The sequence below is a fragment of the Nothobranchius furzeri genome, chromosome 9 (genome assembly GCF_043380555.1).
Source record: "Nothobranchius furzeri strain GRZ-AD chromosome 9, NfurGRZ-RIMD1, whole genome shotgun sequence".
Classification (NCBI taxonomy): Eukaryota; Metazoa; Chordata; class Actinopteri; order Cyprinodontiformes; family Nothobranchiidae; genus Nothobranchius; species Nothobranchius furzeri.
Window position 1 is genome coordinate 12,754,104 of NC_091749.1, and position 20,672 is coordinate 12,774,775.

Below are 20,672 nucleotides of genomic sequence, written 5' to 3' on the forward strand. Positions count from 1 at the left end.
TCTCTAGGACATTCAGAAGCCAAGTTATAAGCCCACAAATGTGTAACTGGACTACTTCTTTAAATTGACACCAGATCCGGTGACCTTTGGGACATGGTTTGACCCCCTTAGGAAAGTGCTATCATCATGAAACGTTCAGATCACTTACAACTCAATAGATTCTACCTTCCTGTAACGTTTCAGCCTGATTGGACCTTGTTTTCACACTAATGAACCCAGAATGATGTGAAATTGTGCTTCGTGCAACATAATTCTGGGCGCCTTTTAAAAACCATAAGTGCTAATGTCTCCATTCCTTTTTGTGGTTGTAGGGGCTGTTGATTGGAGTACATTAAAACAAACCTGATCTCTCTAGGACATTCAGAAGCCAAGTTATAAGCCCACAAATGTGTAACTGGACTACTTCTTTAAATTGACACCAGATCCGGTGACCTTTGGGACATGGTTTGACCCCCTTAGGAAAGTGCTATCATCATGAAACGTTCAGATCACTTACAACTCAATAGATTCTACCTTCCTGTAACGTTTCAGCCTGATTGGACCTTGTTTTCACACAAATGAACCCAGAATGATGTGAAATTGTGCTTCGTGCAACATAATTCTGGGCGCCTTTTAAAAACCATAAGTGCTAATGTCTCCATTCCTTTTTGTGGTTGTAGGGACTGTTGATTGGAGTACATTGAAACAAACCTGATCTCTCTAGGACATTCAGAAGCCAAGTTATAAGCCCACAAATGTGTAACTGGACTACTTCTTTAAATTGACACCAGATCCGGTGACCTTTGGGACATGGTTTGACCCCCTTAGGAAAGTGCTATCATCATGAAACGTTCAGATCACTTACAACTCAATAGATTCTACCTTCCTGTAACGTTTCAGCCTGATTGGACCTTGTTTTCACACAAATGAACCCAGAATGATGTGAAATTGTGCTTAGTGCAGCATAATTCTGGGTGCCATTTAAAAACCATAATTGCTAATGACTCCATTCCTTTTTGAGGTTGTAGGGGATGTTGATTGGAGTACACTAAAACAAACCTGATCTCTCTAGGATATTCAGAAGCCAAGTTATAAGCCCACAAAGGTGTAACTGGACTACTTCTTTAAATTGACACCAGATCCGGTGGCCTTTGGGACATGGTTTGACCCCCTTAGGAAAGTGCTATAATCATGAAACGTTCAGATCACTTACAACTCAATAGATTCTACCTTCTTGTAGCGTTGCAGCCTGATTGGACCTTGTTTTCACACAAATGAACCCAGAATGATGTGAAATTGTGCTTCGTGCAGCATAATTCTGGGTGCCATTTACAAACCATAAGTGCTAATGACTCCATTCCTTTTGTTGGATTCCTTTTTGTGGTTGTAGGGGCTGTTGATTGGAGTACACTAAAACAAACCTGATCTCTCTAGGACATTCAGAAGCCAAGTTATAAGCCCACAAATGTGTAACTGGACTACTTCTTTAAATTGACACCAGATCCGGTGACCTTTGGGACATGGTTTGACCCCCTTAGGAAAGGGCTATCATCATGAAACGTTCAGATCACTTACAACTCAATAGATTCTACCTTCTTGTAGCGTTGCAGCCTGATTGGACCTTGTTTTCACACAAATGAACCCAGAATGATGTGAAATTGTGCTTCGTGCAACATAATTCTGGGCGCCTTTTAAAAACCATAAGTGCTAATGTCTCCATTCCTTTTTGTGGTTGTAGGGGCTGTTGATTGGAGTACATTAAAACAAACCTGATCTCTCTAGGACATTCAGAAGCCAAGTTATAAGCCCACAAATCTGTAACTGGACTACTTCTTTAAATTGACACCAGATCCGGTGACCTTTGGGACATGGTTTGACCCCCTTAGGAAAGTGCTATCATCATGAAACGTTCAGATCACTTACAACTCAATAGATTCTACCTTCCTGTAACGTTTCAGCCTGATTGGACCTTGTTTTCACACAAATGAACCCAGAATGATGTGAAATTGTGCTTAGTGCAGCATAATTCTGGGTGCCATTTAAAAACCATAATTGCTAATGACTCCATTCCTTTTTGAGGTTGTAGGGGATGTTGATTGGAGTACACTAAAACAAACCTGATCTCTCTAGGATATTCAGAAGCCAAGTTATAAGCCCACAAAGGTGTAACTGGAATACTTCTTTAAATTGACACCAGATCCGGTGGCCTTTGGGACATGGTTTGACCCCCTTAGGAAAGTGCTATCATCATGAAACGTTCAGATCACTTACAACTCAATAGATTCTACCTTCTTGTAGCGTTGCAGCCTGATTGGACCTTGTTTTCACACAAATGAACCCAGAATGATGTGAAATTGTGCTTCGTGCAACATAATTCTGGGTGCCATTTACAAACCATAAGTGCTAATGACTCCATTCCTTTTTGTGGATTCCTTTTTGTGGTTGTAGGGGCTGTTGATTGGAGTACACTAAAACAAACCTGATCTCTCTAGGACATTCAGAAGCCAAGTTATAAGCCCACAAATGTGTAACTGGACTACTTCTTTAAATTGACACCAGATCCGGTGACCTTTGGGACATGGTTTGACCCCCTTAGGAAAGGGCTATCATCATGAAACGTTCAGATCACTTACAACTCAATAGATTCTACCTTCCTGTAACGTTTCAGCCTGATTGGACCTTGTTTTCACACAAATGAACCCAGAATGATGTGAAATTGTGCTTCGTGCAACGTAATTCTGGGTGCCATTTACAAACCATAAGTGCTAATGACTCCATTCTGTTTTGTGGTTGTAGGGGCTGTTGATTGGAGTACATTAAAACAAACCTGATCTCTCTAGGACATTCAGAAGCCAAGTTATAAGCCCACAAATGTGTAACTGGACTACTTCTTTAAATTGACACCAGATCCGGTGACCTTTGGGACATGGTTTGACCCCCTTAGGAAAGTGCTATCATCATGAAACGTTCAGATCACTTACAACTCAATAGATTCTACCTTCCTGTAACGTTTCAGCCTGATTGGACCTTGTTTTCACACAAATGAACCCAGAATGATGTGAAATTGTGCTTCGTGCAACATAATTCTGGGTGCCATTTAAAACCCATAAGTGCTAATGACTCCATTCCTTTTTGTGGTTGTAGGGGCTGTTGATTGGAGTATACTAAAACAAACCTGATCTCTCAGGGACATTCAGAGGCCAAGTTATAAGCCCACAAATGTGTAACTGGACTACTTCTTTAAAGAGACACCAGGCCCGGTGACCTTTGGGACATGGTTTGACCCCCTTAGGAAAGTGCTATCATCATGAAACGTTCAGATCACTTACAACTCAATAGATTCTACCTTCTTGTAGCGTTGCAGCCTGATTGGACCTTGTTTTTACACAAATGAACCCAGAATGATGTGAAATTGTGCTTCGTGCAACATAATTCTGGGTGCAATTTACAAACCATAAGTGCTAATGACTCCATTCCTTTTTGTGGATTCCTTTTTGTGGTTGTAGGGGCTGTTGATTGGAGTACACTAAAACAAACCTGATCTCTCTAGGACATTCAGAAGCCAAGTTATAAGCCCACAAATGTGTAACTGGACTACTTCTTTAAATTGACACCAGATCTGGTGACCTTTGGGACATGGTTTGACCCCCTAAGGAAAGTGCTATCATCATGAAACGTTCAGATCACTTACAACTCAATAGATTCTACCTTCCTGTAACGTTTCAGCCTGATTGGACCTTGTTTTCACACAAATGAACCCAGAATGATGTGAAATTGTGCTTCGTGCAACATAATTCTGGGTGCCATTTAAAAACCATGAGTGCTAATGACTCCATTCCTTTTTGAGGTTGTAGGGGCTGTTGATTGGAGTACACTAAAACAAACCTGATCTCTCTAGGACATTCAGAAGCCAAGTTATAAGCCCACAAATGTGTAACTGGACTACTTCTTTAAATTGACACCAGATCCGGTGACCTTTGGGACATGGTTTGACCCCCTTAGGAAAGTGCTATCATCATGAAACGTTCAGATCACTTACAACTCAATAGATTCTACCTTCCTGTAACGTTTCAGCCTGATTGGACCTTGTTTTTACACAAATGAACCCAGAATGATGTGAAATTGTGCTTAGTGCAGCATAATTCTGGGTGCCTTTTAAAAACCATAAGTCCTAATGTCTCCATTCCTTTTTGTGGTTGTAGGGGCTGTTGATTGGAGTACACTAAAACAAACCTGATCGCTCTAGGACATTCAGAAGCCAAGTTATAAGTCCACAAATATGTAACTGGACTACTTCTTTAAATTGACACCAGATCCGGTGACCTTTGGGACATGGTTTGACCCCCTTAGGAAAGTGCTATAATCATGAAACGTTCAGATCACTTACAACTCAATAGATTCTACCTTCCTGTAACATTTCAGCCTGATTGCACCTTGTTTTCACACAAATGGACCCAGAATGATGTGAAATAGTGCTTCGTGCAACATAATACTGGGTGCCATTTACAATCCATAAGTGCTAATGACTCCATTCCTTTTTGTGGTTGTAGGGACTGTTGATTGGAGTACACTAAAACAAACCTGATCTCTCTAGGACATTCAGAAGCCAAGTTATAATCCCACAAATGTGTAACTGGACTACTTCTTTATATAGACACCAGATCTGGTGACCTTTGGGACATGGTTTGACCCCCTTAGGAAAGTGCTATCATCATGAAACATTCAGATCACTTACAACTCAATAGATTCTCCCTTCTTGTAGCGTTTCGGCCTGATTGGACCTTGTTTTCACACAAATGAACCCAGAATGATGTGAAATTGTGCTTCGTGCAACGTAATTCTGGGTGCCATTTACAAACCATAAGTGCTATTGACTCCATTCCTTTTTGTGGTTGTAGGGGCTGTTGATTGGAGTACACTAAAACTAACCTGATCGCTCTAGGACATTCAGAAGCCAAGTTATAAGTCCACAAATATGTAACTGGACTACTTCTTTAAATTGACACCAGATCCGGTGACCTTTGGGACATGGTTTGACCCCCTTAGGAAAGTGCTATAATCATGAAACGTTCAGATCACTTACAACTCAATAGATTCTACCTTCCTGTAACATTTCAGCCAGATTGCACCTTGTTTTCACACAAATGGACCCAGAATGATGTGAAATAGTGCTTCGTGCAACATAATACTGGGTGCCATTTACAATCCATAAGTGCTAATGACTCCATTCCTTTTTGTGGTTGTAGGGACTGTTGATTGGAGTACACTAAAACAAACCTGATCTCTCTAGGACATTCAGAAGCCAAGTTATAAGCCCACAAATGTGTAACTGGACTACTTCTTTAAATTGACACCAGATCCGGTGACCTTTGGGACATGGTTTGACCCCCTTAGGAAAGTGCTATCATCATGAAACGTTCAGATCACTTACAACTCAATAGATTCTACCTTCTTGTAGCGTTTCAGCCTGATTGGACCTTGTTTTCACACAAATGAACCCAGAATGATGTGAAATTGTGCTTCGTGCAACGTAATTCTGGGTGCCATTTACAAACCATAAGTGCTAATGACTCCATTCCTTTTTGTGGTTGTAGGGGCTGTTGATTGGAGTACATTAAAACAAACCTGATCTCTCTAGGACATTCAGAAGCCAAGTTATAAGCCCACAAATGTGTAACTGGACTACTTCTTTAAATTGACACCAGATCCGGTGACCTTTGGGACATGGTTTGACCCCCTTAGGAAAGTGCTATCATCATGAAACGTTCAGATCACTTACAACTCAATAGATTCTACCTTCCTGTAACGTTTCAGCCTGATTGGACCTTGTTTTCACACAAATGAACCCAGAATGATGTGAAATTGTGCTTCGTGCAACATAATTCTGGGTGCCATTTAAAACCCATAAGTGCTAATGACTCCATTCCTTTTTGTGGTTTTAGGGGCTGTTGATTGGAGTATACTAAAACAAACCTGATCTCTCAGGGACATTCAGAGGCCAAGTTATAAGCCCACAAATGTGTAACTGGACTACTTCTTTAAAGAGACACCAGGCCCGGTGACCTTTGGGACATGGTTTTACCCCCTATAGGAATGTGCGATCATCTTGAAACGTTCAGATAATTACAACTCAATACGTTCTACCTTCTTGTAGCGTTTCAGCCTGATTGGACCTTGTTTTCACACAAATGGACCCAGAATGATGGGAAATTGTGCTTCGTGCAACATAATTCTGGGTGCCATTTACAAACCATAAGTGCTAATGACTCCATTCCTTTTTGTGGTTGTAGGGGCTGTTGGTTGGAGTACATTAAAACAAACCTGATCTCTCTAGGACATTCAGAAGCCAAGTTATAAGCCCACAAATGTGTAACTGGACTACTTCTTTAAATTGACACCAGATCCGGTGACCTTTGGGACATGGTTTGACCCCCTTAGGAAAGTGCTATCATCATGAAACGTTCAGATCACTTACAACTCAATAGATTCTACCTTCCTGTAACGTTTCAGCCTTATTGGACCTTGTTTTCACACAAACGAATCCAGACTGATGTGAAATTGTGCTTCGTGCAACATAATTCTGGGTGCCATTTACAAACCCATAAGTGCTAATGACTCCATTCCTTTTTGTGGTTGTAGGGGCTGTTGATTGGAGTATACTAAAAAAAAACCTGATCTCTCAGGGACATTCAGAGGCCAAGTTATAAGCCCACAAATGTGTAACTGGACTACTTCTTTAAAGAGACACCAGGCCCGGTGACCTTTGGGACATGGTTTGACCCCCTTAGGAAAGTGCTATCATCATGAAACGTTCAGATCACTTACAACTCAATAGATTCTACCTTCTTGTAGCGTTGCAGCCTGATTGGACCTTGTTTTCACACAAATGAACCCAGAATGATGTGAAATTGTGCTTCGTGCAACATAATTCTGGGTGCCATTTACAAACCATAAGTGCTAATGACTCCATTCCTTTTTGTGGATTCCTTTTTGTGGTTGTAGGGGCTGTTGATTGGAGTACACTAAAACAAACCTGATCTCTCTAGGACATTCAGAAGCCAAGTTATAAGCCCTCAAAGGTGTAACTGGACTATTTCTTTAAATTGACACCAGGCCCGGTGACCTTTGGGACATGGTTTGACCCCCTATAGGAATGTGCGATCATCATGAAACGTTCAGATCACTTACAACTCAATAGATTCTACCTTCTTGTAACGTTTCAGCCTGATTGGACCTTGTTTTCACACAAATGGACCGAGAATGATGGGAAATTGTGCTTCGTGCAACATAATTCTGGGTGCCATTTACAAACCATAAGTGCTAATGACTCCATTCCTTTTTGTGGTTGTAGGGGCTGTTGGTTGGAGTACATTAAAACAAACCTGATCTCTCTAGGACATTCAGAAGCCAAGTTATAAGCCCACAAATGTGTAACTTGACTACTTCTTTAAATTGACACCAGATCCGGTGACCTTTGGGAAATGGTTTGACCCCCTTAGGAAAGTGCTATCATCATGAAACGTTCAGATCACTTACAACTCAATAGATTCTACCTTCTTGTAGCGTTTCAGCCTGATTGGACCTTGTTTTCACACAAATGAACCCAGAATGATGTGAAATAGTGCTTCGTGCAACATAATTCTGGGTGCCATTTACAAACCATAAGTGCTAATGACTCCATTCTGTTTTGTGGTTGTAGGGGCTGTTGATTGGAGTACATTAAAACAAACCTGATCTCTCTAGGACATTCAGAAGCCAAGTTATAAGCCCACAAATGTGTAACTGGACTACTTCTTTAAATTGACACCAGATCCGGTGACCTTTGGGACATGGTTTGACCCCCTTAGGAAAGTGCTATCATCATGAAACGTTCAGATCACTTACAACTCAATAGATTCTACCTTCCTGTAACGTTTCAGCCTGATTGGACCTTGTTTTCACACAAATGAACCCAGAATGATGTGAAATTGTGCTTAGTGCAGCATAATTCTGGGTGCCATTTAAAAACCATAATTGCTAATGACTCCATTCCTTTTTGAGGTTGTAGGGGATGTTGATTGGAGTACACTAAAACAAACCTGATCTCTCTAGGATATTCAGAAGCCAAGTTATAAGCCCACAAAGGTGTAACTGGACTACTTTAAATTGACACCAGATCCGGTGGCCTTTGGGACATGGTTTGACCCCCTTAGGAAAGTGCTATCATCATGAAACGTTCAGATAACTTACAACTCAATAGATTCTACCTTCTTGTAGCGTTGCAGCCTGACTGGACCTTGTTTTCACACAAATGAACCCAGAATGATGTGAAATTGTGCTTCGTGCAACATAATTCTGGGTGCCATTTACAAACCATAAGTGCTAATGACTCCATTCCTTTTTGTGGATTCCTTTTTGTGGTTGTAGGGGCTGTTGATTGGAGTACACTAAAACAAACCTGATCTCTCTAGGACATTCAGAAGCCAAGTTATAAGCCCACAAATGTGTAACTGGACTACTTCTTTAAATTGACACCAGATCTGGTGACCTTTGGGACATGGTTTGACCCCCTTAGGAAAGTGCTATCATCATGAAACGTTCAGATCACTTACAACTCAATAGATTCTACCTTCCTGTAACGTTTCAGCCTGATTGGACCTTGTTTTCACACAAATGAACCCAGAATGATGTGAAATTGTGCTTCGTGCAACATAATTCTGGGTGCCATTTAAAAACCATAAGTGCTAATGACTCCATTCCTTTTTGAGGTTGTAGGGGCTGTTGATTGGAGTACACTAAAACAAACCTGATCTCTCTAGGACATTCAGAAGCCAATTTATAAGCCCATAAATGTGTAACTGGACTACTTCTTTAAATTGACACCAGATCTGGTGACCTTTGGGACATGGTTTGACCCCCTTAGGAAAGTGCTATCATCATGAAACGTTCAGATCACTTACAACTCAATAGATTCTACCTTCCTGTAACGTTTCAGCCTGATTGGACCTTGTTTTCACACAAATGAACCCAGAATGATGTGAAATTGTGCTTCGTGCAACATAATTCTGGGTGCCATTTAAAAACCATAAGTGCTAATGACTCCATTCCTTTTTGAGGTTGTAGGGGCTGTTGATTGGAGTACACTAAAACAAACCTGATCTCTCTAGGACATTCAGAAGCCAAGTTATAAGCCCTCAAAGGTGTAACTGGACTATATCTTTAAATTGACACCAGGCCCGGTGACCTTTGGGACATGGTTTGACCCCCTATAGGAATGTGCGATCATCATGAAACGTTCAGATCACTTACAACTCAATAGATTCTACCTTCTTGTAACGTTTCAGCCTGATTGGACCTTGTTTTCACACAAATGGACCGAGAATGATGGGAAATTGTGCTTCGTGCAACATAATTCTGGGTGCCATTTACAAACCATAAGTGCTAATGACTCCATTCCTTTTTGTGGTTGTAGGGGCTGTTGGTTGGAGTACATTAAAACAAACCTGATCTCTCTAGGACATTCAGAAGCCAAGTTATAAGCCCACAAATGTGTAACTTGACTACTTCTTTAAATTGACACCAGATCCGGTGACCTTTGGGAAATGGTTTGACCCCCTTAGGAAAGCGCTATCATCATGAAACGTTCAGATCACTTACAACTCAATAGATTCTACCTTCTTGTAGCGTTTCAGCCTGATTGGACCTTGTTTTCACACAAATGAACCCAGAATGATGTGAAATAGTGCTTCGTGCAACGTAATTCTGGGTGCCATTTACAAACCATAAGTGCTAATGACTCCATTCTGTTTTGTGGTTGTAGGGGCTGTTGATTGGAGTACATTAAAACAAACCTGATCTCTCTAGGACATTCAGAAGCCAAGTTATAAGCCCACAAATGTGTAACTGGACTACTTCTTTAAATTGACACCAGATCCGGTGACCTTTGGGACATGGTTTGACCCCCTTAGGAAAGTGCTATCATCATGAAACGTTCAGATCACTTACAACTCAATAGATTCTACCTTCCTGTAACGTTTCAGCCTGATTGGACCTTGTTTTCACACAAATGAACCCAGAATGATGTGAAATTGTGCTTAGTGCAGCATAATTCTGGGTGCCATTTAAAACCCATAAGTGCTAATGACTCCATTCCTTTTTGAGGTTGTAGGGGATGTTGATTGGAGTATACTAAAACAAACCTGATCTCTCTAGGATATTCAGAAGCCAAGTTATAAGCCCACAAAGGTGTAACTGGACTACTTTAAATTGACACCAGATCCGGTGGCCTTTGGGACATGGTTTGACCCCCTTAGGAAAGTGCTATCATCATGAAACGTTCAGATAACTTACAACTCAATAGATTCTACCTTCTTGTAGCGTTGCAGCCTGATTGGACCTTGTTTTCACACAAATGAACCCAGAATGATGTGAAATTGTGCTTCGTGCAACATAATTCTGGGTGCCATTTACAAACCATAAGTGCTAATGACTCCATTCCTTTTTGTGGATTCCTTTTTGTGGTTGTAGGGGCTGTTGATTGGAGTACACTAAAACAAACCTGATCTCTCTAGGACATTCAGAAGCCAAGTTATAAGCCCACAAATGTGTAACTGGACTACTTCTTTAAATTGACACCAGATCCGGTGACCTTTGGGACATGGTTTTACCCCCTTAGGAAAGGGCTATCATCATGAAACGTTCAGATCACTTACAACTCAATAGATTCTACCTTCCTGTAACGTTTCAGCCTGATTGGACCTTGTTTTCACACAAATGAACCCAGAATGATGTGAAATTGTGCTTCGTGCAACATAATTCTTGGTGCCATTTAAAAACCATAAGTGCTAATGTCTCCATTCCTTTTTGTGGTTGTAGGGGCTGTTGACTGGAGTACACTAAAACAAACCTGACCTCTCTAGGACATTCAGAAGCCAAATTATAAGCCAACAATTGTGTAACTGGACTACTTCTTTAAAGTGATACCAGATCCGGTGACCTTTGGGACATGGTTTGACCCCCTTAGGAAAGTTCTATCATGATGAAACGTTCAGATCACTTACAACTCAATAGATTCTACCTTCCTGTAACGTTTCAGCCTGATTGGACCTTGTTTTCACACAAATGAACCCAGAATGATGTGAAATTGTGCTTCGTGCAACATAATTCTGGGCGCCTTTTAAAAACCATAAGTGCTAATGTCTCCATTCCTTTTTGTGGTTGTAGGGGCTGTTGATTGGAGTACATTAAAACAAACCTGATCTCTCTAGGACATTCAGAAGCCAAGTTATAAGCCCACAAATGTGTAACTGGACTACTTCTTTAAATTGACACCAGATCCGGTGACCTTTGGGACATGGTTTGACCCCCTTAGGAAAGTGCTATCATCATGAAACGTTCAGATCACTTACAACTCAATAGATTCTACCTTCCTGTAACGTTTCAGCCTGATTGGACCTTGTTTTCACACAAATGAACCCAGAATGATGTGAAATTGTGCTTCGTGCAACATAATTCCGGGCGCCTTTTAAAAACCATAAGTGCTAATGTCTCCATTCCTTTTTGTGGTTGTAGGGGCTGTTGATTGGAGTACATTGAAACAAACCTGATCTCTCTAGGACATTCAGAATCCAAGTTATAAGCCCACAAATGTGTAACTGGACTACTTCTTTAAATTGACACCAGATCCGGTGACCTTTGGGACATGGTTTGACCCCCTTAGGAAAGTGCTATCATCATGAAACGTTCAGATCACTTACAACTCAATAGATTCTACCTTCTTGTAGCGTTTCAGCCTGATTGGACCTTGTTTTCACACAAATGAACCCAGAATGATGTGAAATTGTGCTTCGTGCAACGTAATTCTGGGTGCCATTTACAAACCATAAGTGCTAATGACTCCATTCCTTTTTGTGGTTGTAGGGGCTGTTGATTGGAGTACATTAAAACAAACCTGATCTCTCTAGGACATTCAGAAGCCAAGTTATAAGCCCACAAATGTGTAACTGGACTACTTCTTTAAATTGACACCAGATCCGGTGACCTTTGGGACATGGTTTGACCCCCTTAGGAAAGTGCTATCATCATGAAACGTTCAGATCACTTACAACTCAATAGATTCTACCTTCCTGTAACGTTTCAGCCTGATTGGACCTTGTTTTCACACAAATGAACCCAGAATGATGTGAAATTGTGCTTCGTGCAACATAATTCTGGGTGCCATTTAAAACCCATAAGTGCTAATGACTCCATTCCTTTTTGTGGTTTTAGGGGCTGTTGATTGGAGTATACTAAAACAAACCTGATCTCTCAGGGACATTCAGAGGCCAAGTTATAAGCCCACAAATGTGTAACTGGACTACTTCTTTAAAGAGACACCAGGCCCGGTGACCTTTGGGACATGGTTTTACCCCCTATAGGAATGTGCGATCATCTTGAAACGTTCAGATAATTACAACTCAATACGTTCTACCTTCTTGTAGCGTTTCAGCCTGATTGGACCTTGTTTTCACACAAATGGACCCAGAATGATGGGAAATTGTGCTTCGTGCAACATAATTCTGGGTGCCATTTACAAACCATAAGTGCTAATGACTCCATTCCTTTTTGTGGTTGTAGGGGCTGTTGGTTGGAGTACATTAAAACAAACCTGATCTCTCTAGGACATTCAGAAGCCAAGTTATAAGCCCACAAATGTGTAACTGGACTACTTCTTTAAATTGACACCAGATCCGGTGACCTTTGGGACATGGTTTGACCCCCTTAGGAAAGTGCTATCATCATGAAACGTTCAGATCACTTACAACTCAATAGATTCTACCTTCCTGTAACGTTTCAGCCTTATTGGACCTTGTTTTCACACAAATGAATCCAGACTGATGTGAAATTGTGCTTCGTGCAACATAATTCTGGGTGCCATTTACAAACCCATAAGTGCTAATGACTCCATTCCTTTTTGTGGTTGTAGGGGCTGTTGATTGGAGTATACTAAAAAAAACCTGATCTCTCAGGGACATTCAGAGGCCAAGTTATAAGCCCACAAATGTGTAACTGGACTACTTCTTTAAAGAGACACCAGGCCCGGTGACCTTTGGGACATGGTTTGACCCCCTTAGGAAAGTGCTATCATCATGAAACGTTCAGATCACTTACAACTCAATAGATTCTACCTTCTTGTAGCGTTGCAGCCTGATTGGACCTTGTTTTCACACAAATGAACCCAGAATGATGTGAAATTGTGCTTCGTGCAACATAATTCTGGGTGCCATTTACAAACCATAAGTGCTAATGACTCCATTCCTTTTTGTGGATTCCTTTTTGTGGTTGTAGGGGCTGTTGATTGGAGTACAGTAAAACAAACCTGATCTCTCTAGGACATTCAGAAGCCAATTTATAAGCCCACAAATGTGTAACTGGACTACTTCTTTAAATTGACACCAGATCTGGTGACCTTTGGGACATGGTTTGACCCCCTTAGGAAAGTGCTATCATCATGAAACGTTCAGATCACTTACAACTCAATAGATTCTACCTTCCTGTAACGTTTCAGCCTGATTGGACCTTGTTTTCACACAAATGAACCCAGAATGATGTGAAATTGTGCTTCGTGCAACATAATTCTGGGTGCCATTTAAAAACCATAAGTGCTAATGACTCCATTCCTTTTTGAGGTTGTAGGGGCTGTTGATTGGAGTACACTAAAACAAACCTGATCTCTCTAGGACATTCAGAAGCCAAGTTATAAGCCCTCAAAGGTGTAACTGGACTATTTCTTTAAATTGACACCAGGCCCGGTGACCTTTGGGACATGGTTTGACCCCCTATAGGAATGTGCGATCATCATGAAACGTTCAGATCACTTACAACTCAATAGATTCTACCTTCTTGTAACGTTTCAGCCTGATTGGACCTTGTTTTCACACAAATGGACCGAGAATGATGGGAAATTGTGCTTCGTGCAACATAATTCTGGGTGCCATTTACAAACCATAAGTGCTAATGACTCCATTCCTTTTTGTGGTTGTAGGGGCTGTTGGTTGGAGTACATTAAAACAAACCTGATCTCTCTAGGACATTCAGAAGCCAAGTTATAAGCCCACAAATGTGTAACTTGACTACTTCTTTAAATTGACACCAGATCCGGTGACCTTTGGGAAATGGTTTGACCCCCTTAGGAAAGTGCTATCATCATGAAACGTTCAGATCACTTACAACTCAATAGATTCTACCTTCTTGTAGCGTTTCAGCCTGATTGGACCTTGTTTTCACACAAATGAACCCAGAATGATGTGAAATAGTGCTTCGTGCAACGTAATTCTGGGTGCCATTTACAAACCATAAGTGCTAATGACTCCATTCTGTTTTGTGGTTGTAGGGGCTGTTGATTGGAGTACATTAAAACAAACCTGATCTCTCTAGGACATTCAGAAGCCAAGTTATAAGCCCACAAATGTGTAACTGGACTACTTCTTTAAATTGACACCAGATCCGGTGACCTTTGGGACATGGTTTGACCCCCTTAGGAAAGTGCTATCATCATGAAACGTTCAGATCACTTACAACTCAATAGATTCTACCTTCCTGTAACGTTTCAGCCTGATTGGACCTTGTTTTCACACAAATGAACCCAGAATGATGTGAAATTGTGCTTAGTGCAGCATAATTCTGGGTGCCATTTAAAAACCATAATTGCTAATGACTCCATTCCTTTTTGAGGTTGTAGGGGATGTTGATTGGAGTACACTAAAACAAACCTGATCTCTCTAGGATATTCAGAAGCCAAGTTATAAGCCCACAAAGGTGTAACTGGACTACTTTAAATTGACACCAGATCCGGTGGCCTTTGGGACATGGTTTGACCCCCTTAGGAAAGTGCTATCATCATGAAACGTTCAGATAACTTACAACTCAATAGATTCTACCTTGTTGTAGCATTGCAGCCTGATTGGACCTTGTTTTCACACAAATGAACCCAGAATGATGTGAAATTGTGCTTCGTGCAACATAATTCTGGGTGCCATTTACAAACCATAAGTGCTAATGACTCCATTCCTTTTTGTGGATTCCTTTTTGTGGTTGTAGGGGCTGTTGATTGGAGTACACTAAAACAAACCTGATCTCTCTAGGACATTCAGAAGCCAAGTTATAAGCCCACAAATGTGTAACTGGACTACTTCTTTAAATTGACACCAGATCCGGTGACCTTTGGGACATGGTTTTACCCCCTTAGGAAAGGGCTATCATCATGAAACGTTCAGATCACTTACAACTCAATAGATTCTACCTTCCTGTAACGTTTCAGCCTGATTGGACCTTGTTTTCACACAAATGAACCCAGAATGATGTGAAATTGTGCTTCGTGCAACATAATTCTTGGTGCCATTTAAAAACCATAAGTGCTAATGTCTCCATTCCTTTTTGTGGTTGTAGGGGCTGTTGACTGGAGTACACTAAAACAAACCTGACCTCTCTAGGACATTCAGAAGCCAAATTATAAGCCAACAATTGTGTAACTGGACTACTTCTTTAAAGTGATACCAGATCCGGTGACCTTTGGGACATGGTTTGACCCCCTTAGGAAAGTGCTATCATCATGAAACGTTCAGATCACTTACAACTCAATAGATTCTACCTTCCTGTAACGTTTCAGCCTGATTGGACCTTGTTTTCACACAAATGAACCCAGAATGATGTGAAATTGTGCTTCGTGCAACATAATTCTGGGCGCCTTTTAAAAACCATAAGTGCTAATGTCTCCATTCCTTTTTGTGGTTGTAGGGGCTGTTGATTGGAGTACATTGAAACAAACCTGATCTCTCTAGGACATTCAGAAGTCAAGTTATAAGCCCACAAATGTGTAACTGGACTACTTCTTTAAATTGACACCAGATCCGGTGACCTTTGGGACATGGTTTGACCCCCTTAGGAAAGTGCTATCATCATGAAACGTTCAGATCACTTACAACTCAATAGATTCTACCTTCCTGTAACGTTTCAGCCTGATTGGACCTTGTTTTCACACAAATGAACCCAGAATGATGTGAAATTTTGCTTAGTGCAGCATAATTCTGGGTGCCATTTAAAAACCATAATTGCTAATGACTCCATTCCTTTTTGAGGTTGTAGGGGATGTTGATTGGAGTACACTAAAACAAACCTGATCTCTCTAGGATATTCAGAAGCCAAGTTATAAGCCCACAAAGGTGTAACTGGACTACTTCTTTAAATTGACACCAGATCCGGTGGCCTTTGGGACATGGTTTGATCCCCTTAGGAAAGTGCTATCATCATGAAACGTTCAGATCACTTACAACTCAATAGATTCTACCTTCTTGTAGCGTTGCAGCCTGATTGGACCTTGTTTTTCACACAAATGAACCCAGAATGATGTGAAATTGTGCTTCGTGCAACATAATTCTGGGTGCCATTTACAAACCATAAGTGCTAATGACTCCATTACTTTTTGTGGATTCCTTTTTGTGGTTGTAGGGGCTGTTGATTGGAGTACACTAAAACAAACCTGATCTCTCTAGGACATTCAGAAGCCAAGTTATAAGCCCACAAATGTGTAACTGGACTACTTCTTTAAATTGACACCAGATCCGGTGACCTTTGGGACATGGTTTGACCCCCCTAGGAAAGGGCTATCATCATGAAACGTTCAGATCACTTACAACTCAATAGATTCTACCTTCTTGTAGCGTTGCAGCCTGATTGGACCTTGTTTTCACACAAATGAACCCAGAATGATGTGAAATTGTGCTTCGTGCAACATAATTCTGGGTGCCATTTACAAACCATAAGTGCTAATGACTCCATTACTTTTTGTGGATTCCTTTTTGTGGTTGTAGGGGCTGTTGATTGGAGTACACTAAAACAAACCTGATCTCTCTAGGACATTCAGAAGCCAAGTTATAAGCCCACAAATGTGTAACTGGACTACTTCTTTAAATTGACACCAGATCCGGTGACCTTTGGGACATGGTTTGACCCCCCTAGGAAAGGGCTATCATCATGAAACGTTCAGATCACTTACAACTCAATAGATTCTACCTTCTTGTAGCGTTGCAGCCTGATTGGACCTTGTTTTCACACAAATGAACCCAGAATGATGTGAAATTGTGCTTCGTGCAACATAATTCTGGGCGCCTTTTAAAAACCATAAGTGCTAATGTCTCCATTCCTTTTTGTGGTTGTAGGGGCTGTTGATTGGAGTACATTAAAACAAGCCTGATCTCTCTAGGACATTCAGAAGCCAAGTTATAAGCCCTCAAAGGTGTAACTGGACTATTTCTTTAAATTGACACCAGGCCCGGTGACCTTTGGGACATGGTTTGACCCCCTATAGGAATGTGCGATCATCATGAAACGTTCAGATCACTTACAACTCAATAGATTCTACCTTCTTGTAACGTTTCAGCCTGATTGGACCTTGTTTTCACACAAATGAACCCAGAATGATGTGAAATTGTGCTTAGTGCAGCATAATTCTGGGTGCCATTTAAAAACCATAATTGCTAATGACTCCATTCCTTTTTGAGGTTGTAGGGGATGTTGATTGGAGTACACTAAAACAAACCTGATCTCTCTAGGATATTCAGAAGCCAAGTTATAAGCCCACAAAGGTGTAACTGGACTACTTTAAATTGACACCAGATCCGGTGGCCTTTGGGACATGGTTTGACCCCCTTAGGAAAGTGCTATCATCATGAAACGTTCAGATAACTTACAACTCAATAGATTCTACCTTCTTGTAGCGTTGCAGCCTGATTGGACCTTGTTTTCACACAAATGAACCCAGAATGATGTGAAATTGTGCTTCGTGCAACATAATTCTGGGTGCCATTTACAAACCATAAGTGCTAATGACTCCATTCCTTTTTGTGGATTCCTTTTTGTGGTTGTAGGGGCTGTTGATTGGAGTACACTAAAACAAACCTGATCTCTCTAGGACATTCAGAAGCCAAGTTATAAGCCCACAAATGTGTAACTGGACTACTTCTTTAAATTGACACCAGATCCGGTGACCTTTGGGACATGGTTTTACCCCCTTAGGAAAGGGCTATCATCATGAAACGTTCAGATCACTTACAACTCAATAGATTCTACCTTCCTGTAACGTTTCAGCCTGATTGGACCTTGTTTTCACACAAATGAACCCAGAATGATGTGAAATTGTGCTTCGTGCAACATAATTCTTGGTGCCATTTAAAAACCATAAGTGCTAATGTCTCCATTCCTTTTTGTGGTTGTAGGGGCTGTTGACTGGAGTACACTAAAACAAACCTGACCTCTCTAGGACATTCAGAAGCCAAATTATAAGCCAACAATTGTGTAACTGGACTACTTCTTTAAAGTGATACCAGATCCGGTGACCTTTGGGACATGGTTTGACCCCCTTAGGAAAGTGCTATCATCATGAAACGTTCAGATCACTTACAACTCAATAGATTCTACCTTCCTGTAACGTTTCAGCCTGATTGGACCTTGTTTTCACACAAATGAACCCAGAATGATGTGAAATTGTGCTTCGTGCAACATAATTCTGGGCGCCTTTTAAAAACCATAAGTGCTAATGTCTCCATTCCTTTTTGTGGTTGTAGGGGCTGTTGATTGGAGTACATTGAAACAAACCTGATCTCTCTAGGACATTCAGAAGTCAAGTTATAAGCCCACAAATGTGTAACTGGACTACTTCTTTAAATTGACACCAGATCCGGTGACCTTTGGGACATGGTTTGACCCCCTTAGGAAAGTGCTATCATCATGAAACGTTCAGATCACTTACAACTCAATAGATTCTACCTTCCTGTAACGTTTCAGCCTGATTGGACCTTGTTTTCACACAAATGAACCCAGAATGATGTGAAATTTTGCTTAGTGCAACATAATTCTGGGTGCCATTTAAAAACCATAATTGCTAATGACTCCATTCCTTTTTGAGGTTGTAGGGGATGTTGATTGGAGTACACTAAAACAAACCTGATCTCTCTAGGATATTCAGAAGCCAAGTTATAAGCCCACAAAGGTGTAACTGGACTACTTCTTTAAATTGACACCAGATCCGGTGGCCTTTGGGACATGGTTTGATCCCCTTAGGAAAGTGCTATCATCATGAAACGTTCAGATCACTTACAACTCAATAGATTCTACCTTCTTGTAGCGTTGCAGCCTGATTGGACCTTGTTTTCACACAAATGAACCCAGAATGATGTGAAATTGTGCTTCGTGCAACATAATTCTGGGTGCCATTTACAAACCATAAGTGCTAATGGCTCCATTACTTTTTGTGGATTCCTTTTTGTGGTTGTAGGGGCTGTTGATTGGAGTACACTAAAACAAACCTGATCTCTCTAGGACATTCAGAAGCCAAGTTATAAGCCCACAAATGTGTAACTGGACTACTTCTTTAAATTGACACCAGATCCGGTGACCTTTGGGACATGGTTTGACCCCCCTAGGAAAGGGCTATCATCATGAAACGTTCAGATCACTTACAACTCAATAGATTCTACCTTCTTGTAGCGTTGCAGCCTGATTGGACCTTGTTTTCACACAAATGAACCCAGAATGATGTGAAATTGTGCTTCGTGCAACATAATTCTGGGTGCCATTTACAAACCATAAGTGCTAATGACTCCATTACTTTTTGTGGATTCCTTTTTGTGGTTGTAGGGGCTGTTGATTGGAGTACACTAAAACAAACCTGATCTCTCTAGGACATTCAGAAGCCAAGTTATAAGCCCACAAATGTGTAACTGGACTACTTCTTTAAATTGACACCAGATCCGGTGACCTTTGGGACATGGTTTGACCCCCCTAGGAAAGGGCTATCATCATGAAACGTTCAGATCACTTACAACTCAATAGATTCTACCTTCTTGTAGCGTTGCAGCCTGATTGGACCTTGTTTTCACACAAATGAACCCAGAATGATGTGAAATTGTGCTTCGTGCAACATAATTCTGGGCGCCTTTTAAAAACCATAAGTGCTAATGTCTCCATTCCTTTTTGTGGTTGTAGGGGCTGTTGATTGGAGTACATTAAAACAAGCCTGATCTCTCTAGGACATTCAGAAGCCAAGTTATAAGCCCACAAATGTGTAACTGGACTACTTCTTTAAATTGACACCAGATCCGGTGACCTTTGAGACATGGTTTGACCCCCTTAGGAAAGTGCTATCATCATGAAACGTTCAGATCACTTACAACTCAATAGATTCTACCTTCCTGTAACGTTTCAGCCTGATTGGACCTTGTTTTCACACTAATGAACCCAGAATGATGTGAAATTGTGCTTCGTGCAACATAATTCTGGGCGCCTTTTAAAAACCATAAGTGCTAATGTCTCCATTCCTTTTTGTGGTTGTAGGGGCTGTTGATTGGAGTACATTAAAACAAACCTGATCTCTCTAGGACATTCAGAAGCCAAGTTATAAGCCCACAAATGTGTAACTGGACTACTTCTTTAAATTGACACCAGATCCGGTGACCTTTGGGACATGGTTTGACCCCCTTAGGAAAGTGCTATCATCATGAAACGTTCAGATCACTTACAACTCAATAGATTCTACCTTCCTGTAACGTTTCAGCCTGATTGGACCTTGTTTTCACACAAATGAACCCAGAATGATGTGAAATTGTGCTTCGTGCAACATAATTCTGGGCGCCTTTTAAAAACCATAAGTGCTAATGTCTCCATTCCTTTTTGTGGTTGTA